The 22,103-nt window shown below is 43.6% G+C and overlaps 1 protein-coding gene across 1 annotated transcript in view; it reads left to right on the forward strand.

Annotated features, from left to right (window-relative positions):
• Positions 1 to 2,880: 2,880 nt before the first annotated feature.
• The window catches only part of LOC128693977 (neuropeptide Y receptor type 6-like), an 87,267-nt gene continuing 68,044 nt past the window's right edge, over positions 2,881 to 22,103 (forward strand). Inside the window, exon 1 of the mRNA XM_053783933.2 lies at positions 2,881 to 3,858. The gene's annotated coding sequence lies outside the window, so the exon portion shown is untranslated. The remainder of the gene's footprint in view (positions 3,859 to 22,103) is intronic.

Genomic DNA, 22,103 nt, shown 5'->3' on the forward strand with positions numbered 1-22,103 from the left:
TTCCAGGCACTGGGAGGAAGCTACAACATTCTTTCCAGGAGCTGGGAGGAAGCTGCAATATTCTTTTCAGGCTCTGCAAGACAGCAGCATCATCTTCCTTAAGGTTTGAAAGACAGATACATTAACTTCTCTAGGCTCTGCAACTCTACATTATTTTCACCAGGCTCTGGAAGACTACATTATCTTCACCATTTTCTGAAAAGTTACATCATCATCTTTGTCAGGCTCTGGAAGGCTACATCATCTTCACCAGGCTCTGGAAGGCCACATCATCTTCACCAGGCTCTGGAAGGCCACATCATCTTCACCAGGCTTTGGAAAGCTACATCATCTTCGTCAGGCTCTGGAAGACTACATAATCTTCACCAGGCTCTGGAAGGTTGAGCCATATTCTTCAGACATGCTTCCAGTCTACATTCCCGTAATGGGAAGGGAAGGAGGGTGGGGCAACGAAGGCAAAGAGGATCTTTTAATCTCTTTTTACGTTGACGTCAGCTATTTCCTGGTTCGCATCTTCCCAGCATCTTAAGAAAACTAATTTCCGTGTTTAAGGAAATTTCTCCGTAATACAGAGGCTTTAAAATCAAATGGATAAGAATAATACCATCCACAAAGGCAATGGAGAATACGCAAATAGTCTTACATTACTAATTAAAATAATAATGGTAATAATCGTTATTATAAGAGGAGGGGTAGCTCGATTTTCGTGGATCAAGAGCCCTTCATTAGCATCTAGGTACTCCTCCCCTTAAGATGAAACCACCACGTCTGGAACATTTAAATCTAGGTGCGACTATGTCATTTAAACCACGTCGCTACTGGGTAATTTAAATCTAGGAGCGACTGGAATATTTAATTCTCGGCTCGATTGGGATATATAAATCTAGGAGCTACTGAGTTGACACGTCGACCTAGACGCGCCGGTTCATTGCAAGAGAGAGAGAGAGAGAGAGAGAGAGAGAGAGAGAGAGAGAGAGAGAGAGAGAGAGAGAGAGAGAGAGAGAGAGAGAGAGAGAGAGAGAGAGAGAGAGAGAGAGAGAGAAAGAGAGAGTGAGAGAGAGAGAGAGAGTACTTTGAGTGGCTCGAAACAGCTGAGGAATAGCAGATAAGACCCAGGGGGGGAGGGAGAGAAGAAACGAGCACCTCAGCAGAAAGTGACAAGATGAACGAGCGCCTGGGAACGCCCTCTGAACGACCTCAGTAAAATATTACCACAGATCTGCGCGAAGTCAAGTCAAAAGATTCTTCAAGGCGTTCCAGCCACTAGCGTCAGCAGGAGAAACTCCCCCCCCTCTCCCCGCTGGAACTACTTCAGATACCATTGTGATTACTCTTTGTGACTGTTGTTACTCTCTGTGACTCTTGTTATACTGTGACTTTTGTTATACCCTGTAACTTGTTATACTGTGTTGCTATACTCTGTGACTGTTGTTATACTCTGTGACTGTTGTTATAATCTGTGACTGCTGTTATACTCTGTGACTGTTGTTATACTCTTTGACTGTTGTTATACTCTGTGACTGTTGTTATACTCTGTGACTGTTGTTATACTCTGTGACTGTTATTATGAGGTTGTTACACTCTGTGACTGTTGTTACACTTTGTGACTTATTATGGGGTTGCTGTTAAATTCCGTGACTGTTGTTACACTCAGTGACTGTGATGTTGTTATTCGTACAATAGAGGCTACTAAGTCATTTGTCATTTAACTAAACCCGGCCTCTGGTAGAGAGCCTTCTGGTTTACTATACTTGACTCACACACCTAGATAATACGCGACAGTTCTCAATCTAGGTGGAGGAAGGTGGTCCTTCTCAGCAGACAGCCTCGGTGTGGCCTTCCAAGTCCTTTGCTGTCTGTCTTTCCCAGGTTTACCTACTGCATTGGGGAAAACACAAAAGGCACAATACCGTGACTTTGTAAATGGTCCAAGAGTGTGCGAAACGTCGTCCTAAGCTCCTGTTTCCCGTGTGCGGGTCATTTGTGTGTTGCGTATTATGGAAGGTGGAAAAGGAGATACAGTTATGTGATCCTTTATTCACAACGTTAAAAACAGTATGGGCGAAATGTTGTTAATAAAGGATCGCAGTATATCGCATTTGTGTCTAGTTGTTGGCACTACGGTAGTTTTTCAGATTACTTGTGGGTTACCCCACAGAGTTACCAATAAATAAAAGACTGTTGTAACTGATCTCAAACGTAAACAAAAGCCCCTTGAGCAAACTTTATTAAGGCGCTTAACTATATTTGAAAAAAAGTTTTCAATTGCATTACTGTGTTGCAAAGTTAGGCTTAGAGTTATTGACCCTATTGAGAGGTAGGAAGATGCCTCTGCTGGTGGTAAAGGTCTCTTAATCCTAGGAATTGGAGCTATTCTACCCTTCCTTAGATTAAATCTGGCTAAGGATTTTTACACAATGATTGTACATTGAGTCAAATCTTCTCGTATAGAACGTGAAATTTAGTGTGGGCCATTAATTTCTGGGAGAATGCAGCCATTGTTAACATTTTTGGAGAGAGAGAGAAAGAAGGGGTAAGGAGGGAGAGAGAGAGAGTGAGAGAGAGTGAGAGAGACGATACAACAAAGGCAGACTTAGTGGAAATTGAAAGAACACACATAATAAGTACACAACTCCTCACATACACACAAATGCATACATACATACACACACATTATATATATGCATATATATATATATATATATATATAGATATATATATATATATATATATATATATATATATATATATATATATATATATATAATGTACAATATAATTACGAATGGTGGGCACATGCGCAGTGGGCGCTGCTGGTCCATAATAACAGCTGAGGCTAAAGTGAAGCGAACATTCCTTCCCCAGCGTCCACACATGTCGGTCCGCCCAGACGCGCTTGTTCACCTCTCCCTCCCCTCCTCTCTTTTTTCCCTCCCTCCCCGAGGCCACACCTCTTCCAACCCTCGCCCCTCCAACACCTCCAACGACCCCTCCAACGCTAGACATCCTTACAATGCCTTACTGAGGAGTTAGAACTTATTATGGAACGTTCTCCAGTGGAGGTGTTGCGTATTGTTGCATATGGCTCCCTTTTTCTACGGGGTGTTGTTCCGGAGAACACTTGCGTAAATCTTCGAGGGAGACACAGTGAGTGGTAGTTACTTCGTCTGGTGAAAATCTTGCGAAAACTTTTGTTTATCGAGGACAGTCGGAATCCCTATTGAGAAAGTTTAAAAACTCGCATTTAGAAAAAAGGACCAGGATACTGGAACTGACGAAGTGCTTTCGTTCAGTAAGAGAAATATGGATACTGCTGGCGTGAGAAATATCTTGAGAAACAGTTAAGTGAGAGAAGCTGACTGATAAGAGATATTCGAAAGTTCTTGTTTTAAGTTCGCTGTTCATGACCAGACAGAATTTGTAGTTCCTCGGACAATAGTGAACTTGTGCTGTGTTCAGGAGTTCAGAGGGGCAGGTGTTGTTGTTTGAAAGCTGTTATCGGTGTCGCCGCGGCCGGTGACACCGCAGCTACCCCTGTTGCATCCCAACTACCACATCTACCACAACTACCACCATCGCCACCACAGCTTCCACCATTTTCCACCTCAACTACTGTCACTTCCCACGATAACTGCTACCATCATCTACCACTGTTGCTCTACAACAGCCACCACCACAACTACCACCATCACCACCGCAACTACCACCAAACTACCACCGTCAAATCATCGACACGCATCAGACACATAAAACAATGATTCAACAAGTGCATACTGATGAGGGACTGGTTTAATCTCGATCCACTGACTACTTAAACCAGTGTGTTGGTCCCACTGCCTGTCCATTCCTACAGACGAGGTGAGTGAACCATGAAATACAGAATAATGAAACGAAGACACAGCAAAGACACGTAGACACAGCAGAATTACATAGACACAGCAGACACACGTAGACACAGCAGAATTACATAGACACAGCAGACACACGTAGACACAGCAGAGACGCATTGAAATAGCTGAGGCAAGTTAAAGAAAGTTATAGGTACCTGGCTACTTGCCTTCATGGGGAAGTAGTGACTAGGTTTCTGTGCAGCTTAATAGACGCTGTTTCACCTCTACTATTGCTACTACTACTACTACTACTACTACTACTACTAATAATAATAATAATAATAATAAACCGTCTCCATCCGAAATGGTAAATCCTACTGAGATTAAATTAATGTCTTCTATTCTCCAGAGCTAGTGGGATGAGATCCTATTGGCAGATTTGATCCCATTAGTGGGATTTGATTCCTTTAGGCAAATTCCACGCGAATCACAACTTGCCCACACCGTGGTGGGAGAAAAACTTTTAACTACGTTTTTACTCCGTCAACGACCAATAACATGGTCGTGGACCATTAACTATGGTCCAAGACAGACCGAAACGTCGCCGAGAGTTTCCTCTCCGCACTTGAGCATACACGTTGCGATAACGTTTCGTACACCAGAGATTTCAATCGATCGACGGAACCGTTGGTGGGCGAAACGTCTTCTCATTACAATACCATAATAATAATAATAATAATAAAATAATTAATGAACACGCGTCCGTGTTGTTCCTGAACAATACATGTCCCCTCATCCCCCTGCTGTTGAATGTTGGTGAAGGGATTTTCAACACTCCCCTTTCTTGGATCAAATCTTCCATACTCCAGGCGCTGCGTGACCCTTACCGCTTTATCGCTTCCCGATGTGTTCTCTTGCTCTGGTGGTACCTCCCTATTGCGGAGAAACACCGCTGCGTGCGGTATATCGGGACGTAAAGTGTTTTACACCGAGTGAAATGAGCCAAGTACTCTACCACACACACACTGTGATCTGAAGTCACTCTGTAAGCCCTCACACAGTGTTTATGAGGCTCTTAATGAGCCTCTAAAAGAGATAACATAGAAGTTAGAGTCGCATCAGTTGATTCAGTGCTAACACCAGCATCACAGCAAGCAACGGATACTATCAACAGCATCACCTGGGTGACAAGCAACAGCAAGCAACGGATACTATCAACAGCATCACCTGGGTGACAAGCAACAGCAAGCAACGGATACTATCAACAGCATCACCTGGGCGACAAGCAACAGCAAGCAACGGATACTATCAACAGCATCACCTGGGTGACAAGCAACAGCAAGCAACGGATACTATCAACAGCATCACCTGGGTGACAAGAAACAGCAAGCAACGAACATTATCAACAGCATCACCTGGGTGACAAGCAACAGCAAGCAACGGATACTATCAACAGCATCACCTGGGTGACAAGCAACAGCAAGCAACGGATACTATCAACAGCATCACCTGGGTGACAAGCAACAGCAAGCAACGGATACTATCAACAGCATCACCTGGGTGATAAGCATCAGCAAGCAACGGATACTATCAACAGCATCACCTGGGCGACAAGCAACAGCAAGCAACGGATACTATCAACAGCATCACCTGGGTGACAAGCATCAGCAAGCAACGGATACTATCAACAGCATCACCTGGGTGACAAGCAACAGCAAGCAACGGATACTATCAACAGCATCACCTGGGTGACAAGCAACAGCAAGCAACGGATACTATCAACAGCATCACCTGGGTGACAAGCAACAGCAAGCAACGGATATTACCAACAGCATCACCTAGGTGACAAGTAACAGCAAGCAACGGATACTATCAACAGCATCACCTGGGTGACAAGCAACAGCAAACAACGGATATTACCAACAGCATCACCTAGGTGACAAGTAACAGCAAGCAACGGATACTATCAACAACATCACCTGGGTGACAAGCAACAGCAAGCAACGGATACTATCAACAGCATCACCTGGGTGACAAGCAACAGCAAGCTACGAATACTATCAACAGCATCACCTGGGTGACAAGCAACAGCAAGCAACGGATACTATCAACAGCATCACCTGGGTGACAAGAAACAGCAAGCAACGGATACTATCAACAGCATCACCTGGGTGACAAGCAACAGCAAGCAACGGATACTATCAACAGCATCACCTGGGTGACAAGCAACAGCAAGCAACGGATACTATCAACAGCATCACCTGGGTGACAAGCATCAGCAAGCAACGGATACTATCAACAGCATCACCTGGGTGACAAGCAACAGCAAGCAACGGATACTATCAACAGCATCACCTGGGTGACAAGCAACAGCAAGCAACGGATACTATCAACAGCATCACCTGGGTGACAAGCAACAGCAAGCAACGGATATTACCAACAGCATCACCTAGGTGACAAGTAACAGCAAGCAACGGATACTATCAACAGCATCACCTGGGTGACAAGCAACAGCAAACAACGGATATTACCAACAGCATCACCTAGGTGACAAGTAACAGCAAGCAACGGATACTATCAACAACATCACCTGGGTGACAAGCAACAGCAAGCAACGGATACTATCAACAGCATCACCTGGGTGACAAGCAACAGCAAGCTACGAATACTATCAACAGCATCACCTGGGTGACAAGCAACAGCAAGCAACGGATACTATCAACAGCATCACCTGGGTGACAAGAAACAGCAAGCAACGGATACTATCAACAGCATCACCTGGGTGACAAGCAACAGCAAGCAACGGATACTATCAACAGCATCACCTGGGTGACAAGCAACAGCAAGCAACGGATACTATCAACAGCATCACCTGGGTGACAAGCATCAGCAAGCAACGGATACTATCAACAGCATCACCTGGGTGACAAGCAACAGCAAGCAACGGATACTATCAACAGCATCACCTGGGTGACAAGCAACAGCAAGCAACGGATACTATCAACAACATCACCTGGGTGACAAGCAACAGCAAGCAACGGATACTATCAACAGCATCACCTGGGTGACAAGCAACAGCAAGCAACGGATACTATCAACAACATCACCTGGGTGACAAGCAACAGCAAGCAACGGATACTATCAACAGCATCACCTGGGTGACAAGCAACAGCAAGCAACGGATACTATCAACAACATCACCTGGGTGACAAGCAACAGCAAGCAACGGATACTATCAACAGCATCAACTGGGTGACAAGCAACAGCAAGCAACGGATATTATCAACAGCATCACCTGGGTGACAAGCAACAGCAAGCAACGGATATTATCAACAGCATCACCTGGGTGACAAGCAACAGCAAACAACGGATATTACCAACAGCATCACCTAGGTGACAAGAAACAGCAAGCAACGGATATTATCAACAGCATCACCTGGGTGACAAGCAACAGCAAACAACGGATATTACCAACAGCATCACCTAGGTGACAAGTAACAGCAAGCAACGGATACTATCAACAGCATCAACTGGGTGACAAGCAACAGCAAGCAACGGATATTATCAACAGCATCACCTGGGTGACAAGCAACAGCAAACAACGGATACTATCAACAGCATCACCTGGGTGACAAGCAACAGCAAACAACGGATATTACCAACAGCATCACCTAGGTGACAAGAAACAGCAAGCAACAGATATTATCAACAGCATCACCTGGGTGACAAGCAACAGCAAACAACGGATATTACCAACAGCATCACCTAGGTGACAAGAAACAGCAAGCAACGGATATTATCAACAGCATCACCTGGGTGACAAGCAACAGCAAGCAACGGATATTATCAACAGCATCACCTGGGTGACAAGCAACAGCAAACAACGGATATTACCAACAGCATCACCTAGGTGACAAGAAACAGCAAGCAACGGATATTACCAACAACATCACCTAGGTGACAAGAAACAGCAAGCAAAGGATATTATCAACAGCAACACCTAGGTAACAAGCAACAACAACAACAACATGCATTAACAACAGCAACACTTAAGTGACAAGCAGCAACAATCAACAACAGACATTAACAACAGCAACACTTAGGTGACAAGCAACAATAATCAACAACAGACGTTTACAACAGCAACACTTAGGTGACAAGCAACAATAATCAACAACAGACGTTTACAACAGCAACACTTAGGTGACAAGCAACAAACAGGACCATTAGTGTTACCGAGGCAGCAAATTTCTCATGATAATATGTTTTATTTGCAACATATTAATTGATACAATCTTCTCAAATTTATAGTTTGACTTGATTACGATGTGGAAAAAAATTCTCAGTTGGTTTACCTGTTATTTTGTGTTTGGTTTTATTCCATTGTTTCACACAAAGTATGGAAAAGGGTAATGAGGTGAGAGTAATACTGTTACACTGAGTGGTGAGGGTACTTGATATTATTACACTGAGTGGTGAGAGTAATACTGTTACACTGAGTGGTGAGGGTACGTGATATTATTACACTGAGTGGTGAGAGTAATACTGTTACACTGAGTGGTGAGGGTACGTGATATTATTACACTGAGTGGTGAGAGTAATACTGTTACACTGAGTGGTGAGGGTACGTGATATTATTACACTGAGTGGTGAGAGTAATACTGTTACACTGAGTGGTGAGGGTACTTGATATTATTACACTGAGTGGTGAGAGTAATACTGTTACACTGAGTGGTGAGGGTACTTGATATTATTACACTGAGTGGTGAGAGTAATACTGTTACACTGTGTGGTGAGGGTACGTGATATTATTACACTGAGTGGTGAGAGTAATACTGTTACACTGAGTGGTGAGGGTACTTGATATTATTACACTGAGTGGTGAGAGTAATACTGTTACACTGAGTGGTGAGGGTATGTGATATTGTTACACTGAGTGGTGAGAGTAATACTGTTACACTGAGTGGTGAGGGTACGTGATATTGTTACACTGAGTGGTGAGAGTAATACTGTTACAGTGAGTGGTGAGGGTACGTGATATTGTTACACTGAGTGGTGAGAGTAATACTGTTACACTGAGTGGTGAGGGTACGTGATATTATTACACTGAGTGGTGAGAGTAATACTGTTACACTGAGTGGTGAGGGTACGTGATATTGTTACACTGGGTGGTGAGTAATACTGTTACACTGAGTGGTGAGGGTACGTGATATTATTACACTGAGTGGTGAGAGTAATACTGTTACACTGTGTGGTGAGGGTACGTGATATTACACTGAGTGGTGGGAATATAAACCTGAAGAACACTCCTCCATGTGGACCACTGCCAGACCTGGAGTCTTGCTGAGTTATATGTGTGGATCGGATCTCAGCTCCTGACCCAGTTTTTTAAACTATTATTGGCTTCTCTATCTTAAGGTTGCTGGGGATCACTTTATTTTCTACCAGTGGCGAGTCTCTCTACAGTATGTCTGTGGCAATGTAGTGGACGGAGTATCGAGCCTTCCACATTCCTTGGCAGTGACTAATCTACAGTGGTTTTGCTTATCAAATATCATAACAGCAAAAAAAAAAAAAAAAAACAATAACAATAGCCTGGTTGGAACAAATCCCGAATAACCCGCGCTTAGAAAACTTGTAATAATGTTTCGATTAGTCTTCCTGGACCACTGTCAAGTCACAAATGAGAAAGAAAAGGCAGAGAAGGAGGAAGAGGAGTGGTGGTAGCTGTGATGATAGTAGTAGTAGAAGTAGTAGAAGTAGTAGTAGTAGTAGTAGTAGTAGTAGTAGTAGTAGTAGTGGTAGTAGTACTAGTAGTAATAGTCGTAGTGGTAGTAGCAGTAGCATTAATATAAACAGATTTAGCAGCAGCAGTAGTGGTGTTAGTGAGTCGTGTGTATAAGTGTATTTATTTTTTATTTTAGTATTCTCATCACGTATCCTCCTCCTAGTGTGTTGTAACAACTGCTGCCATTGATCCTTTTATTCTCTTTAGAGTACTGAGTCAGGTTAGGAAGCTATTACTATTATTATTGTTATTGCTATAATTATTATTATTATGCTCGTATAAATGATATTAGTTATATCAATAATTTTAATAATATTTTTTCAAATTACAGTCAAAAACATTATAATGAGGTGTCAGATGGTAAATTATTCGTGGCCAGAACTTAGTTACAAAGGATTCACTAATGCTAATTAACTTCAAGAGCTAATTAGCACATACGCACACACACACACACACACACACACACACACACACACACACACACACACACACACACACACACACACACACACACACACACACACACACGAGCCACCAGGACAGAAGAAACATTTCCTCAGCTTATGATTGGCTAATAAGTAGAATGAATAATGATCCATGACCTAAGACATGCGGTCTCCTTACTGGTATTCAAACACGAACCTGACAAGGTAACATCACGTCAGTTGGTGGCGAGCTTAGCAACAGGACCCACGAACTGAAACAGGCACTTACAAATAGGTAATTACACATACCCTCAGTATAACAATGACCTCGACATACTCTGTCGCTCGTCTTACAAAATTATGCACTGTGGGAATCTCATTTTCTCGAAGAGTCACCCGATGCATCGCTTAGCAACCGTGACGCAGTACCACACTTACCGGCACAAATAACTCAGTGATGGAGCACTGGGTCTTGCAACCGAAGGGACTTGGGGTACGATTCCCGGGCTAGGCAATACTTATGAATATTTTTCTTTGTATCATGCACACGTACTCACCTAGCGGTGAAGAGATACCTAGGTGCTAACCTCCTTATGCATGCTGCCACTGTTTTGTCTAGCAATAAAGGGGGTGCCAGAACCTTAGTTTCTTTACACCTGCTACCTCTGTTGACTAGCAGTGAAGAGGAACCAGCGAGTTAGTCTCCTGACACCTAGTAGCCCTGTTTACTTAGCAGTAAAGAGGTACTTACGTGGTAGTGGTGGTGTAACTTAGAAAGGGTCGGGGATTGAACTAAACCCAAGAGGGTTTAACAGTTCTCAGCTTGTAAATTTATCACTGTCACTAGACAGTAATGCTATATTACAATGTAGACAGCAACACTAGTTTGTCGTAATATGCTATTATTATAGACTATAAAAGAAGATTTATGGTGCCAGACTATTCAACATCTTACCAGAACATATCAGAAACACTGCTGGGGCAAGTGTAGAAGCCTTCAAGAGGACACATTAATCAGGATGTGATGGGTTCGTGGGGAAGAGGGCCGCCAGTTGTAACAACCTGGTTGACCAGGCAAGCACCAGGCAAGCCTGTCCCAGGGCCGGGCTCCGGAAATAAACAAAACTCTCGAAGCTCGTTAAGGGTCTCAAAAGCTTTACGACAGAATGCTATAATAAACTACGATAAACTATACCACTAGACAGTGACGATACATTGCAACGTTAAACTGCAACAATAGATTTACTCTAGAATGTCATAATAAATTGTTACGATAGACTAATAATTCAACATTTATTTTGTCTACTTCATAATATGCAAATTTTAAATTATTAATAAACTTTTTATAAGACTTAAAAAAATCTTAGAGAACAATTGTGAATATTTTGTTTAAACGTCGAAATATAAATCATCCCTTTACTTATATTAAAGTAATTAGTGGATAAATAATTGAATTTACGAAAGCTGCAAAAAAAACTCTGTTTCCACAGATTGAGAAGCGGCTGTATTTTTACCTAATATTTCATCTGATTAGTCAATTACAAAACTGTTATTGGCACGTTCAGTCCAGTCACTGTTTTTAATTAGTCTAATTTGGTTTTTGGTTTATTAATGAGCTCATTGCAAACTCTTCAGTGTTTGCTCTAACGATGATCTAACTTACAACAGATAACCACAACAGACTATATAATAACTTTGCAATATAATAACTTGGCTATGACTCACGAAATCGTAATTACACGATTGCAAGCAAACCATACCACGGGCGGGGATAGAACCCGCAATCAGAGAGTCTCAAAACTCCAGACCGTCGCGTTAGCCACTGGACCAGCTAGCCACAATAAGATTCGTCCAACTAGGTATATTTCTACACCATAGGAAGATTAGCATAGGCACCACTGTGACCACAGTGGTACCTATGCTAACCTGATCGCGGGTTCTATCCCCGCCAGTGGTATGGTTTAACTTGGCTATATAATAACTTGGCTATATAATAACTTTGCTATATAATAACTTGGCTATATACTAACTTGGCTCTATAATAACCTGGTTAATTTTAATGTATTTCAATATGCCTCGGTGCCTAAAATTGTCATATAAAGCGGTTCACTAAACCTGGAAATCAGCGTATTTAAAAATCAATTAAAGGACACCTGGCTTTTTTTAATCACTCGCAAGAGTTTAATCGGTTTATGTTGACGCTATTTTGGAAATGTCATTAATATGTTGAAAAAAATATCCGCTTTGCAGGATATGTTGAAGTTGCAATGTGAGTCAATCGTGATTTTAATATTTTTTGAGGGGGGGGATGGACAGAATTAAAAAAAAATGATAATAATGACGATTATGAAATATCTAAATAATAATAATAATAATAATAATAATAATAATAATAATAATAATAATAATAATAATAATAATAATAATAATAATAATAATAGCAGCAACGATATACTCAGGAGATATACCCAGGAGATATACCCAGGAGATATACCCAGGAGACATACCCAGGAGATATACCCAGGAGATGTACCCAGGTGATATACCCAGGAGATATACCCAGGAGATATACCCAGGAGATATACACAGGAGAGATACCCAGGAGATATACCCAGGAGATATACCCAGGAGATATACCCAAGAGATATACCCAGGAGACATACCCAGGAGATATACCCAGGAGATATACCCAGGTGATATACCCAGGAGATATACCCAGGAGATATACTCAGGAGATATACCCAGGAGATATATCCAGGAGATATACCCAGGAGATATACTCAGGAGATGTACCCAGGAGATATACCCAAGAGATATGCCTCTATATAATGCATTTTCGACTATATACATACATGAGGTTGGCGGAAGCGCTGAGCCCTTGGGATGGCAAAGCGCCTTGCGGAGCGAGACGCCATTAGATTTGATCCAAGGGGAAAGGAGAGCCCATTATCGCCATCAAGGTATTTAATCCCACCTCCGTCTTCTACTCTCGCTGTGAAGGGTCTTACACAGTACCTCGCTTACGAGACTCTGCAATGAGTTGGGTAGAGTCCTCAGACTCTGCAATGAGTTGGGTAGAGTCCTCAGACTGCAATGAGTTGGGTAGAGTCCTCAGACTCTGCAATGAGTTGGGTAGAGTCCTCAGACTCTGCAATGAGTTGGGTAGAGTCCACAGACTCCGCAGTGAGCAGGGTAGAGTCCTCAGACTCTGCAATAAACAGCGTCGAGTACTGAGAGTACCGGGCAACATTTTTCTGGCATCACGACCTAGTGTGAGGTAGAGACAGTTTCCATGCTGGAACCTCCGTCCAGCCAGCACACTGTGAAACCTGACCTGTTCTAGCATTATTATTATTATTATTATTATTATTATTATTATTATTATTATTATTAATATTATTATTGTTATTATTATTATTATTATTATTATTATTATTATTATTATTATTATTATTATTATTATTATTATTATTATTATTATTATTATTATTATTATCATCATCATCATTATTATTATTCCGCTCTTTTTATTATCTTAGGCATGAAGATATATTAACATCCCTTTGTTCTTAGTCTCCACCTGTTTCTCGCTTTATCAGCAATTTGTTCTTGTGTTATCGAAACTTCTGTGTATCGTGTACGTCGTTAACAAGTCTTCCCTGGTTCCCTCTCTTAATTCCGTTAGACTTAGTTCTCTTCTGAGTTCTGAGACAAGTGCAGTCAAAGGTTGTGTGTGTGTGTGTGTGTGTGTGTGTGTGTGTGTGTGTGTGTGTGTGTGTGTGTGTGTGTGATTTATACACTGATAAAACAAACTCACAAACAACGAACAACGTAGAAGAAAAGCGACAACTAATCAGGTGTGATAGAGTCTATTTCCCATTTTGGAGAGATATTGGAAGACCACTCAAGGAAAGCGTCTTAGTATGTCTTAGGAGAAAACGAGCAGCAGCGTCCCGTGTCCCCGGCTCTTCTCTCCTCTTCTCAGTATCTTCCTCTTCCTTCCTTCCTACGTCTTCCACTCCCGTCCCTTTCTGAATGAGGAAAATAGCCCTGTCTTCCATCACATTTCTTCACCAGCAAACACTCTCCCACTTATTTTAACAATACCAAAAGAGATATTACCTAACGCAAACAACAACAGCTTACTTGGTACAAAATAAAGCGCAGCGTCACAGCAGTACAAACCCAGGAGGGTATATATCCAAACTGCCTCAGTTTCAATCCTATGTGTTTACCACACGACTAAATAAAAATTGTTCAGATGTAATTTTTAACGCGTGTTGCGTGCTACGCTGAGTTACGCACGCATTAAACCTTTCTGATTCAAGATTGTCGTGTTCTTTGATGATTGTAAATCCGTGTATTAGATCCCCTTTGAGGATTGGGAAGGAAGATAGGAGGGGGGAGATAGAGAAGAGGAAGTGGAATGGAAAATGAGGAAGAAAGGAATGGATGGGAAGATGAAGAGGAGGGAGAGAGAAATGAAGACAGGAAGAAGACATGTGGAATACAAAGAATGTAGGAAAAGGAAAGGAAGGCGAAAATGAATGAAGGAGGGAAGTTTCTTGGAGCACGTCGCCCATCTCAGGGAGTGAAAGGAAGTCACTTGTATTCGAGAGGAACGAGACGCAGCTTCTATGCATTTGTCAGTGTTAGCAGCATCACTGAAAGTCAGGAGAGTCCAGCCCAGGGAGGTTGACCTCGATGTCCGACACAGTCAGCCCAGGGAGACTGACCATGTGGTCTGATGGAGACTCTCCAGGACAATACCAGAAAGTTCCGTGCTAAAACTTCTTCAGCTACCCAATATGTATATATATATATATATATATATGTCGTGCCGAATAGGCAGAACTTGCGATCTTGGCTTAAATAGCAACGTTCATCTTGCCATATAAGACAAGCGAAAATTTGTGTATGCAATAATTTCGCCAAAATCATTCAGAACCTAACGAGAAAAATATACTTCACTGTGTTTGTTTAGTAATAATTTATGGTAAACAAATTTAAAAAATATATAGTTGGGTTAGGCTAAAATAAATTGTTCTTGTTATAATAAGGTTAGGTAAGTTTTCTAAGATTCTTTTGGTGCAAAATTAAAATTTTTTACATTAACTTTAATGAAAAAAATATATCTTTAAACGTATAAGGGAAAATTTTAGAAAGGACTTAATTTTAAATGAGTTCTTGCTAATTGACCAGTTTTACGTATTCGGCACGACATATATATATACATATATATATATATATATATATATATATATATATATATATATATATATATATATATATATATATATATATATATATATATATATATATATATATATATATATATATATATATATATATATATATACATATATATATATATATATATATATATATATATATATATATATATATATATATATATATATATATATATATATATATATATATATATATATATATATTTGCTGTGTTAATGTTTGTTATCAGTATTTTAGACAACGTAGCTAGGATGGAGAGTATAGTAGATCAGACTAGTCTAGGTTGGAGGGTAGAGTAGACCAGGCTAGACTGGGATGGAGGGTAGGATAGACCAGGCTAGGCTAGGATGGAGGGTAGGATAGACCAGGCAAGACTGGGATGGAGGGTAGGATAGACCAGGCTAGGCTAGGATGGAGGGTAGGATAGACCAGGCTAGGCTAGGATGGAGGGTAGGATAGACCAGGCTAGGCTAGGATGGAGGGTAGGATTGACCAGGCTAGGCTAGGATGGAGGGTAGGATAGACCAGGCTACGATAGGATGGTGGGTAGGGTAGACCAGGCTAGGCTAGGACGGTGGGTAGGATAGACCAGGCTAGGATAGGATGGTGGGTAGGGTAGACCAGGCTTGACTAGGATGGTGGGTAAGATAAACCAGGCTAGGCTAGGATGGTGGGTACGAAAGACTAGGCTAGACTAGGATGGAGGGTAGGATAGACCAGGCTAGACTAGGATTGTGGGTAGGATAGACTAAGCTACACTAGCATTGAGGGTAGGATAGGCCAGACTACACTAGCGTGGAGGGTAGGATAGGCCAGACTACACTAGCGTGGAGGGTAGGATAGGCCAGACTACACTAGCGTGGAGGGTAGGATAGGCCAGACTACACTAGCGTGGAGGGTAGGATAGGCCAGACTACACTAGCGTGGAGGGTAGGATAGGCCAGACTACACTAGCGTGGAGGGTAGGATAGGTCAGGCTACACTAGTATGGAGGGTAGGATAGGCCAGACTACACTAGCGTGGAGGGTAGGATAGGCCAGACTACACTAGCGTGGAGGGTAGGATAGGCCAGACTACACTAGCGTGGAGGGTAGGATAGGCCAGACTACACTAGCGTGGAGGGTAGGATAGGTCAGGCTACACTAGTATGGAGGGTAGGATAGGCCAGACTACACTAGCGTGGAGGGCAGCATAGGCCAGACTACACTAGCGTGGAGGGTAGGATAGGCCAGACTACACTAGCGTGGGGGGTAGGATAGGCCAGACTACACTAGCGTGGAGGGTAGGATAGGCCAGACTACACCAGCGTGGAGGGTAGGATAGGCCAGACTACACTAGTGTGGAGGGTAGGATAGGCCAGACTACACTAGCGTGGAGGGTAGGATAGGCCAGACTACACTAGCGTGGAGGGTAGGATAGGCCAGACTACACTAGCGTGGAGGGTAGGATAGGCCAGACTACACTAGCGTGGAGGGTAGGATAGGCCAGACTACACTAGCGTGGAGGGCAGGATAGGCCAGACTACACTAGCGTGGAGGGTAGGATAGGCCAGACTACACTAGCGTGGAGGGTAGGATAGGTCAGACTACACTAGCGTGGAGGGTAGGATAGACCAGACTACACTAGCGTGGAGGGTAGGATAGGCCAGACTACACTAGCGTGGAGGGTAGGATACGCCAGACTACACTAGCATGGAGGGTAGGATAGGCCAGACTACACTAGCATGGAGGGTAGGATAGGCCAGACTACACTAGCGTGGAGGGTAGGATAGGCCAGACTACACTAGCGTGGAGGGTAGGATAGGCCAGACTACACTAGCGTGGAGGGTAGGATAGGCCAGGATAGGCTGTACTAAGCACTGTCTGTAACTTTAATATTTTATCATAAAATCATTAACACCACTACACGGTGGAGTGAAAAAATAATTATCCATGAGAATTCTCTAATCCACACGGCTGCTCGGTGCACCCAACACTTCACACGGCTGCTCGGTGCACCCCACACTTCACACGGCTGCTCGGTGCACCCCACACTTCACACGGCTGCTCGGTGCACCCAACACTTCACACGGCTGCTCGGTGCGCCCCACACTTCACACGGCTGCTCGGTGCACCCCACACTTCACACGGCTGCTCGGTGCACCCAACACTTCACACGGCTGCTCGGTGCACCCAACACTTCACACGGCTGCTCGGTGCACCCAACACTTCACACGGCTGCTCGGTGCACCCAACACTTCACACGGCTGCTCGGTGCACCCCACACTTCACACGGCTGCTCGGTGCACCCAACACTTCACACGGCTGCTCGGTGCACCCCACACTTCACACGGCTGCTCGGTGCACCCAACACTTCACACGGCTGCTCGGTGCACCCAACACTTCACACGGCTGCTCGGTGCACCCCACACTTCACACGGCTGCTCGGTGCACCCCACACTTCACACGGCTGCTCGGTGCACCCCACACTTCACACGGCTGCTCGGTGCACCCAACACTTCACACGGCTGCTCGGTGCAACCCACACTTCACAGGGCTGCTCGGTGCAACCCACACTTCACAGGGCTGCCTGGTGCACCCAACACTTCACAGGGCTGCCTGGTGCACCCAACACTTCACAGGGCTGCCTGGTGCACCCAACACTTCACAGGGCTGCCTGGTGCAACCCACACTTCACAGGGCTGCCTGGTGCACCCCTGGTGCAACCCACACTTCACAGGGCTGCCTGGTGCAACCCACACTTCACAGGGCTGCCTGGTGCACCCAACACTTCACAGGGCTGCCTGGTGCACCCAACACTTCACAGGGCTGCCTGGTGCACCCAACACTTCACAGGGCTGCCTGGTGCACCCAACACTTCACAGGGCTGCCTGGTGCAACCCACACTTCACAGGGCTGCCTGGTGCACCCAACACTTCACAGGGCTGCCTGGTGCACCCAACACTTCACACGGCTGCCTGGTGCACCCAACACTTCACAGGGCTGCCTGGTGCAACCCACACTTCACAGGGCTGCCTGGTGCACCCAACACTTCACAGGGCTGCCTGGTGCACCCCACACTTCACAGGGCTGCCTGGTGCACCCAACACTTCACAGGGCTGCCTGGTGCACCCAACACTTCACAGGGCTGCCTGGTGCAACCCACACTTCACAGGGCTGCCTGGTGCACCCAACACTTCACAGGGCTGCCTGGTGCCACACTTCACACGGCTGCCTGGTGCACCCCACACTTCACACGGCTGCCTGGTGCACCCCACACTTCACACGGCTGCCTGGTGCACCCCACACTTCACACGGCTGCCTGGTGCACCCCTCACTTCACACGGCTGCCAGGTGCACCCCACACTTCACACGGCTGCCTGGTGCACCCCACACTTCACACGGCTGCCTGGTGCACCCCACACTTCACACGGCTGCCTGGTGCACCCCACACTTCACACGGCTGCCTGGTGCACCCCACACTTCACAGGGCTGCCTGGTGCACCCAACACTTCACACGGCTGCCTGGTGCACCCAACACTAGCCAGCTTCTTCCACAGACACCTCTTGAAAAAACTAGAGCTTTTGCTGTATTCAGATTTAGGTTGTGATGGCACTCAGGTCGGCCTGCTGACCACCGGAAGGATCATCTCTGCCTAGTTGTGTGTGTGTGTGTGTGTGTGTGTGTGTGTGTGTGTGTGTGTGTGTGTGTGTGTGTGTGTGTGTGTGTGTATGTGTATGTGTGTGTGTGTGTGCGAGTGTGTGTGTATGCTTGTGTACGTTTATACACACAAATATAGGTCTATGATATTTCTGAAGAATAAGTATGAGAGGTCACCTTGTGTTAACGAGGTTATTTCCAGTCATGTGAGCTGCCCTCTCTAGTGCTCTGTATACTGGAGCAGGTGACGTTTCCTTGCGTATTTTGCTTGCATCCTGTCACGCACAAACTGTGTATAAAAATAAAGAAGTGAGGAGGAGAGAATGACAGAGCGAATAAGAGAGAAAATGAGAAAGAGAAACTCCCTCCTGCAGGAGGTTTGAAACACATTAACACAGCTTTCTTTTTTAACCTGATGCGACCCCACAATTATTATTATTATTATAATCAAGAGCCCCTCACCAACATCAAGGAACCTTCCTTGAGGGGTGCGACCCCACAAGAGTCGGCTAACACACAGTCCGTATTTTTACTACCAGTCGGGCAGGAGCAGCCAGGCACGCAATAGTTTTTTTTTCCTTTTATATTTACGTTCGGTTTTACCTACGATTCCCTGCTGACGAAGAGCTGTTGAAGGCCTGTTGAGCCTTCCATACCTGGAGGGTATGGAGGGGAGGGGGGGTGAACGCCACCACGTGGAACGGGTGGCGTCGCGGTTGATCAGGCCTGCTCATGGTCTGAATTTAACTTGATTAACTTCCATTTCCTATTCTTTCTATGTTACCTCAATGGGATTAACTCTCTTCTGTGAATATTTAACAATAATCCACATTTCTTTCCTTCCATTTTGTCTTGGACAGGAAAATGAACAGAGATTCGTGTATATATATATATATATATATATATATATATATATATATATATATATATATATATATATATATATATATATATATATATATATATATATATATATATGTCTTAGGCAGAACTTGCGATCTTGGCTTAAATAGCAGCGCTCATCTTGCTATATAGGACAAGCAAAAATTTGTGTACCTGGAGTTTACCTGGAGAGAGTTTCGGGGGTCAACGCCCCCGCGGCCCGGTCTGTGACCAGGCCTCCTTGTATGCAACAATTTCGCCAAAATCATTCTGAACCTAACGAAAAAAATATATTTCATTGCGTTTGTTTAGTATTAAATTACTGTAAACAAATCTAAAATATACATAGTTAGGGTAGGCTAAAATAAATTGTTCTTTTTATAATAAGGTTAGGTAAATTTTCTAAGATTCTTTTGGTGCAAAATTAAAATTTTTTACTTTAACATTAATGGAAAAAATATATCTTTAAACGTATAAGATAAAATTTTAGAAAGGACTTAATTTTAAATGAGTTCTTGCCAATTGACCAATTTTACATATTCGGCACGATATATATATATATACACACACACACACACACACACACACACACACAGAACAAGGCTTAAGTGGGACAACATTTTGCTCTAGGAGAGAGCTTTCTGAAATCACGAAGAATGCTCTATTTTAATCAAAACGTCGTCACAATAAAAGCTTTTTCCGATACACGTGTCATATCTTTAAAAAAAAACCTTAGAAACTCCTTCGGCTATAGAGAGATTATCCAGGAAGACCTGTGGACTACGCCCTCAGTGGGTTTTTCTTTTTACCTTAAGGTTTCAAGACACTCCTTGCTTCCAGATGGAAGGAAGTGAATTCTGGGAACTTGTAATACTCCAGAGTGGACAGCATTTGCAAAGACGAGAGTACTGGGCACTTAGAGTATGATAGAGTGGATTGCGTTTCCCCGACTACGAGGACACTCTCGCTCGTGAATTTACTAACCTTAAGATTTCGCTGACTATCACACAGGGTTGAAAGTTTTTGCGTAACAAACGGGTGAACTACTGCCTACCACACGGGGTCGAGAGTTCTGGCACACTAAGTCATGCTGACCACACCTAGTCAAAGACTCACAATTATTCCACACAGCATGGGACAAAGAATAACTCACACATACACACACACATTCACAACAGGTGATTGAGTGTAGTCATTCTCTGAAAGGTGTGAGTGTACTTAAGTTCTCACAAGCAGACAAGAGAGTCAGGGTTCACTGAGCCACCAGCTGAAGCCACCAGCGTTAATTCCTAACATTTCTTGTAACTCTACAAACACAATTTCCTTAATTTAAAGCTAGGTTAGAGTAGATGAACCTTCATAAAAAAAATCTTATATTTAACTGCAAATAAGTAAATAAGCAAACGTCTGACAACGATGGGACTGACCTCTCCCAGAAAGCGTTCAAATCGGTTATCACTGGCGCGGTGAGAATGGGTTGGTGACTGGCTGTAGTGAGGGAAATCCTGTTCCGGCTTATAGTCTCCACTACACACATCCTAGGCATCCCTGGCGAGACTGGGGATCAAGGAGGTGCTGCCGACGGCACTCAAGGCTACTTCTCATGAAGTCTGTAGCTCGCTCACTACACGGGACGGAGGGCAGGGGATCACACGGAGTGGAGGGCAGGAGCTGACGCACTACACGGGTTCTCTAGATAATAATAACGACAACAATAAAAATTTTTATTTCTACAAGTACATGTACAATGTATACAGTCCTAGCTGACATAGGTAACTTCCTACTATATACAAAGCCCCTTGTTATGCAGAGCATTTTGGGAAAATTAGGTCAATTTTGTCTCCAGGATGCGACCAAAACCAGTCGACTAACACTCTGGTACCTATTTTACTGATAGGTGAGCATGGACAGCTGGTGTTTTAAGGAAACACGTCCTAATGTTTCCACACAGGGGATCGAACTACGGACCTTGGTGTGTGAGATGAGTGAGTTACCAACCGAGCTACGAGTAAGCTGGTGTCTACATCATTAGTAAGATGGTGTCTACATCTCTAGTAAGATGGTGTCTACATCATTAGTAAGATGGTGTCTACATCTCTAGTAAGATGGTGTCTACATCATTAGTAAGATGGTGTCTACATCTCTAGTAAGCTGGTGTCTACATCATTAGTAAGATGGTGTCTACATCTCTAGTAAGATGGTGTCTACATCATTAGTAAGATGGTGTCTACATCTCTAGTAAGATGGTGTCTACATCATTAGTAAGATGGTGTCTACATCACTAGTA

Source organism: Cherax quadricarinatus, chromosome 33 (genome assembly GCF_038502225.1).
Source record: "Cherax quadricarinatus isolate ZL_2023a chromosome 33, ASM3850222v1, whole genome shotgun sequence".
In the NCBI taxonomy this organism is placed as follows: Eukaryota; Metazoa; Arthropoda; class Malacostraca; order Decapoda; family Parastacidae; genus Cherax; species Cherax quadricarinatus.